The sequence below is a fragment of the Pyxicephalus adspersus genome, chromosome 12 (assembly GCF_032062135.1).
Source record: "Pyxicephalus adspersus chromosome 12, UCB_Pads_2.0, whole genome shotgun sequence".
NCBI classification, from domain to species: domain Eukaryota; kingdom Metazoa; phylum Chordata; class Amphibia; order Anura; family Pyxicephalidae; genus Pyxicephalus; species Pyxicephalus adspersus.
Window position 1 is genome coordinate 17005227 of NC_092869.1, and position 7033 is coordinate 17012259.

A 7033-nucleotide genomic window follows, 5' to 3' on the forward strand; every position below is an offset into this window, starting at 1 on the left:
CTAGAGTTGGGTACTGGGCAGCAGCAGTAACAGCATGATTCAAAGCCAGTGGGCCCTGAGATGACGTGTGGATGGCATTAGTATCTGGCATCTACAGTCCGGTACTGGGCAGGCGGCAGCATCATTTACAGCAGGAGGAGGAGGCGGTGAGCGCTGAGACAGACTGTGGATGGCATTAGTATCTGGCATCTAAAGTCAGGTACTGGGCAGGCGCCATCTTCATTTACAGCAAGAGGAGGAGGCGGTGGGCTCTGAGATGGAGTGTGGACGGCGTTAGTATCTGGCATCTAAAGTCGAGTACTGGGCAGGCGGCAAATCCAATAGTCGTCAGTCTTTGATTTTATGTGTTGTATGGGTGGATCTTTGGCTATGCACTCCTGCATGAAGGCTGTCATGTGGATCAAAGTTCCCACAGCTGAGGTAATTCTGGACCCACACTCCTGTGGGTCGAACAGCAGCACAGGGTCATCCTCCTCCTCCTCCGCCTGGTCTTGCCATCCACGGAACATGCCGCCTTGTGTTTGGGTGGATGGATACCATGTACCCTCAATATCCTTCCTATGCCCGTTCCTCCCCTTGTCCTTTGCCTGCAATATACTCCTCATCCTCTTCCACCTCTTCCTGGATTTGTGGTGCACTATGCCTAGTAGGCACGCATGTCCGAGATAATGTTTGAAAGGTCATCTCTTGATGTAGCCTCCGCTCTGTGTCATGTCCGAGATCCACCATCATCTGTTCCAGCAGGCATATGATGGAGATGGTGTCGCTGACAAAGGCCTGATCCCTGCTGACCATCCTGGTCGCCTCTTCAAGAGGTGACAATACATTTCACAAGTCCCCAATTTGCAGCCAGTCCGCAGGGCTGAAGAAAGGTAGTGTAGGTATACGTCTAAAACGGATAGTCTCTGCCACCTAATCCACCACCACTTTCTGTTGTTCAGCCAGCCGCTGCAGCATGTAAAAGGTGGAATTCCAACAAGTGGCCACATCACAAATTTATGGGGGCCCTGGCAGATTCCCTGTAAATCCACCAATCTGGCACTGGCTGTGCCAGATGCGTTGACAACTTTCTGGACTTCAGCAACAGCGGCTGGAGGCCTGCGTAATTCCTAAGGAAGTGCTGTACTATCAGGTTCATGACGTGAGCCAGGCAAGGTATGTGTGTGAGTTTCCCACAAGTTGGGGCTGCCAGCAGATTGGCCCTGTTGTCACACACGACCTTGCCTGGCTGGAGTCTGTTGGGAGTTAGCCATATGTCCTCCTGCAGGGCACATAGAATGGTTGCGCCCATGTGGCTGAGGGAACCCAGGTTTCCCAACCTCAAGACTGCGTGGCAACGTCTGAATTGTGCACCGAAATAGCAAACTGCAGGTTGTTGCTGGCAGTGAACAGATGCTGCCGAATGGGAGGTGCTGGGTCTCCACGGCAAAGTGTCCCTGGAGAAAAAGGTTGAGGCACAAGAGTAAAGGAGGAAGTGGAGGTCGAGGAGGAGATTGCATGGCGATGTGCTTTAGGCGGATGTAGGTATGCAGGCCTTGCTGCAACTGAAGCTTCCTCTGCTGCCACCAAAGGTAGCCACCTCTGCTGCCTTCCTCTGCTGCCACCAAAGGTGCTGCTGCCACCCATGCCGCTTAAGGTAGTTGTTTGGCCCCCATGGCTGGTGGAACCGTCATAGGGATCCCTGCTGCTACTGGCGGCCGGAAAGGCAGAGCACAAGTCCCTTACAAGCACTTCTTGGTAGTGCTGCATTTTAGGTCCCTTGTATTGGGGCAAGATGAGTTTTTGTATCTCAGGCTTGTAACGTGGATCCAGTAATGTAGCAATCCAATAGTCGTCAGTCTTTGATTTTATGTGTTGTATGGGTGGATCTTTGGCTATGCACTCCTGCATGAAGGCTGTCATGTGGATCAAAGTTCAGTGATCCACGATCCTTTCATCCAGTGATGAAAGTTCCAGTGAGCTGTATAGGAAATATATCTTCCCACTCCATGCTTACACAACCAACTGTCGGTTGTCAGATGCACCTTGCCAGAAACTGAATGCTGCAGTGCCATGGACACATTGCTCTGCACATGTTCATGCAAAGCAGAAACACATTTTTCTGCAAAGTACTGTCGCTTGGGCATAACGTACTGTGGGTTCACGCAGAGGAGTCCACCAGCTGGTAAGGGAGGAGCTCTAACACAATCAGCTGTGCAATTGTTGGATTGATTAGCTTTTTGAGGTCATTTGGGCCATATTTCCTATTGCGCTCCAGCATCTGGGTGATGGAGTGTTCGAGTGTGGAGTGTTCGATGCTGCTAATGCTAACCACAGAAAGATTGGATGATAGGGAAGAAGGTGTGGGGGATGGCAATGATGCCTGGTCTTGACTGTTAGCAATGCAACAAACAGCAGCAGATCTGCGTTGGAGCTCCTGCTTACCGCTGGTGGAGCCTGAAAAATGTAATGCTCGGCTACATGCCCTACTCAAATTACTGGCAGCAGCATGGGTACCTTTGGTGACAGAAGGAGGAAAGTCAGCGGAGGAAGATCTAGCAGTTTGAGCTTGCTTCTTGGGCGGAAGTGGTCGCACAGAGCTCTGTGCTTTGACCAGGTGTTCCTGCCAGGTTACCGGGTGGTGGCTTTTTAAATGTGTGCTCATGCAACTTGTTCTAAGTTTGTTTGGGTTTTTGACCGCTTTCACATATTGAGCTCACAGTTTGCAGATGACCATAGGGTTGTCATCACTATGGACATTAAAAAATGCTCACACGGGCGAACATCTAACTGGGCCAAAAGGTCATCTAGAGCTGGTGCTCGTGGTGGCGATCCACGGTTGTTGAGGCACAGCTGTGGTGACAGCTTCCGACGATGGATGACTAACTTGCCTCACTGGTACATGAAGACCGCAGAGTGTGGCCAGCTTTTACCCTCTTCCTCCCTCTCCCCCTTTGAGAGCGCTCTGCAACCTCCTCCTCTTCTTCCTGCCTATGATGATCTCCTTGTTCGCCCCATGTCCGATCAAGAACATCATCATCATCATCAGAAGAGTGCCGAAAGGAAGCACCTTTTGCAGCCAGTTTGACTGGCTCAGAGTGTTGGGGTGATAAGCCTGTGAACTGACTCACTTTGTCAGATGACTGAAACAACTGAGCATCTTGAAGGAGTGCTTGTAGCTCCGCCTCTCCAACCCCTCGGTGGGACTCCTCTACATACTGCTATACACGAGACTTTCCAGCCGATGATGAAGAAGTAGGAGGAAAAGGTGTATCATGGACTGTTTGGGACACCTGTAAAGCCTGTGTCTGGGACTAGGATAAAGAGGGGGTACAATCACTTGACCCAGGCTGGGTCATGTACTCTACTACTTCCTTGTCAAGGTGTGGTAATAATGGATGCCCACCACCAACAGCAGCGCTTCTTGTTCTCGGGTCTGCAGCTAAAAACAAACTCCTAATGCTTTGCTTGCCACCCCTGCCAAAGCTGCCCCTTCCTCTTTGGCCAGACATTGTACACATTTTTTTGTGTGGCTTGACACCCTGCAAAATACTTTGGAGCTAATATGCTTCACAAAGTGTAAATTTGTGCAGTAAGTGGATTTTTTTTATTGGGGGGGGTTACACCAAAAATGCAAGTGTGCTATCTGTTGTATGCTGCACTTTCTCAGTACAAGTGTGATACTGTGCACAGGGTAAAAATGTGTTAAAGGGGCATGTCTGGCCAGCTTTCAAGATGAGCACCTAACTAGTGAGCTCCGTGTGCCATGTGGGACAAAGCAACGAGATTCACAGCGACTACAATTCAAAGTGTGTTGACTCGTTTCCTCACTCTACCTACCTGCTTGGAGGATGACTAAAAAGAAGAAAAGGGAAGACGGACCCTCCGAAATTGTCGTATTTCTTCAGGCAGCAAGCCTCGCGTGAGATCCAAGATGGCGCCATGTCTCCTTAGCCGCCGTCTCCCGCAGTCCGACGGAGAGAGGGATCCCCTCAAAACAACAACCCTGGATCGTCTGGAAAGTCTCTTGCCTTTCAGGGTGAGTCCTCTTCCTCCTGTATTGTGTTGCAACCCTCTTTCCACCCACAGAAAAGCCCCACTGACAATGTATCCGGATCTCCTGAAACTCAATCTGGGGGTGAGAACCGGCAGGCTAGGCCTTTAGAGATCAGAGCTTTAGAGCTCTTCCCTACAGATGAAACCACCATTTCTTCTTCAACATCTAAGGAGATGCTCCTTTCGCTTCAGCACTCTTTGCACCAGGACATAGTGTCCATGATGGATAAAGTCCAAACTATGATTTCAAGTCATGCTTCAAGATTACACCATATACAAAGCAAACTGGAGGAATTTTCCCAAGCGTATAATGATTTGGTGGATGCTCAGCAAGATAAGTGCAATGATATCGATTGGCTCAAAACCAAAATGGCTAATTTGGAGGATCGCTCACCTAGAAAAATGTGTTAAAAAAAAGAGGCTTTAATGGTAAAGTAATTTATTTAATGTGTGTGATTTGTGAAACTAACCTTTTTTTTTTTTTATAGGCTATCCCACAATGACAGGATGATTCCCACAGTTGCACAGCCGTGGGAATTCTCCTGTCAGTGTAGGATCCCCAGGAACTAGAGGTTAAATGGGGACAAGTCTCCCCATTCATCACCTCTAGTGCCTATGTGATTGGCTGAGGTAAGGTAAACCCTGATGACAGCTCAAGCGGCCTTTCCCCAGCCAACCACAGAGCACTAGAAGTGAATGAATGGGTAGACTTGTCCCCATTCAGTCTCTAGTGCCAGGGATCTTCCCGGGATTAGAACAGTGTGCGATCCGCAGCACTAGAGGTTAATTAACCTCTAGTGCCCCGGGGATCGCAAACAGGAGGATTCCCAGGTGATTCCTGTGAATCCTCCTGTTATAATTTCCTCACTCGTCCGACGGTTTCGTGAAATCGGTTCGCTGAAATTTCGCAACCATCGTAAGTTCAAGGAAATGTTCACGAGAATGCCAGATAGAGTTTCTCTATCCAGGAACACAGGACTCCTGTGTTCTTGGATAGAGAAACTCTATACAAAAACACATAAAACTAGTAAAGGGCTGCAAGAGCAATCAGGGGAGCTGTCAGCTCTGCTCTCCTGATGGCTCTTGCAGTTCTACACAGTCCCAAAAAAAAAATAGAATAGCTGTCAAATCGAATAGTGAGATATTCGACCAACACTAACCATGAGTATCTTCCAGTATGCTGGTCAATTTCTTGTGAACCATAATTGTGTCCAGTCTAGACTCCACTTCTCTATAAGAGATTTGAGGGGATCTCCACGCTTTCACAATCACCACGAACACAAAGTTAAGTAGCCTTCGCTCATAAGTAGTATAGGTAAAGACAACGGAGGGTCATGTCTGGGAGATGTAACAAAGCTTGCCATGGATCTGGTCACCGAGTCCAATATAATATGACCTACAATAAATGGTACACCGATTTTCAAAGGCTGCATACCTTAAGGAAAATCCACCAAGTGTTGAACATGTCGGGCATCGCACCCACGGAAGCATTGGTCAGACAACGTTGCGTTCATGTGGGCCAGCATAATGGAGTTTTTTCAACCTATGTAAAGTTACCTGGCTGAACTGTCCAATCACAAAGCTTTCGGCTTCCAATCTTTATGAATGGTGAAAAATGATGTGCACAGTTGAGTAAGGGAGAGTGGACAGCTCTACGTTATTATTGTGCCTCTTATATATTTATTTGTAGGTCCAGCAATTTAGTCATATGAAACAAATCAATGCTGTTCTAAATGTAAGACAAAAAAAGGATGATTAGTAAGAGAAGCATTTAAAAATATGCACTGGATATATTTTATTACATTTAACTAACATATTATGTTATTTCACAAAGTTAATTTAAAGACTAATTTAAGAATTTGCAACTCATGCAATAATTATTGAGGCATTATGATGTAATCGATGCATTATTGCAACAATTGAAAAATGAAAGCCAGCATAATAAATATTTTACTAACGTGTTTGTAAAGTGTTAACCTAAAGTGTTTTTTCTTTATTTGTGCAAATAAGTTATGTATAAAAAGGGATAAGAAATGTACCTTTGTTGGTTAGATTCAAACCTTCCTACTGATAATCTTAATAAATTTGTGCAGTTTTCCGATGACCCTGTCTCATACATGAGCAAAATTTTAAAAATATGTATTATTTAACATTTTTCTTCCCTCCCTCGGTAAGCAGACTTCATAACCATTCTCTATAATCTTAAAATGCCTTTTTTCATCAGCAGCTCCTGACTAAAATATAGAAGTCAAATATAAAGTAAAATATAGAACAAATCACTTGTACTACCGCATGTGTTATGCTTTTTCATGAAAAATTTAGGAGAAAAGTGTGGAAGAAAACACATACAGACATGGGAAGAACATATAAATTTCATGAAGGTATCAGCCTGGCTGAGATTCAAACCTGGGACTCTAATGTGACAAAATTACACCTGTTGCATAAACAGAGTAACATACAACATAATCAGTGGAACATATCACAAGCAATATTAGAAATAGCAAAGTACCCATATGTAAGGGAATCAAATAAAAAGTAAAGAAATCTGGGGAGCATAAAAGGGAGGATGAGCAGGGAGAAGGAGAGAACAACGGACTTGGGTGGGGGATAGGGAAGGGGGTGAGAGTCCATGCCAGGGAGAGTCCTGTAATGATGAGCAGTAATCATTTCATGGGTTCCATTAACATGGAGCTCTAAAGCTCTAAAGCATGGGGAGAGTCCTTGGAAATGTAGGTCAGCTTGTAATTCACCATTATCCAGTTCAGTTTTGTTGAGATCCCAGCAAGAGAGATGTTTGGAGATTTTCAGGATTTTGCCCGTGAGGTTCTGGCAGCTAATAGCATATAATTACACTTTTTAGGGTAAAGGCATGCCATTTTTACTGATTCCAAGCTGGGGGGACAGAGACATTCGTAGTACCTGTGAAATCAACTGGAAGACTTTCTTCCAGTATTTCTGTGCTATTAGGCATGTCATGTGCTCCATGTTGCCCCATCTT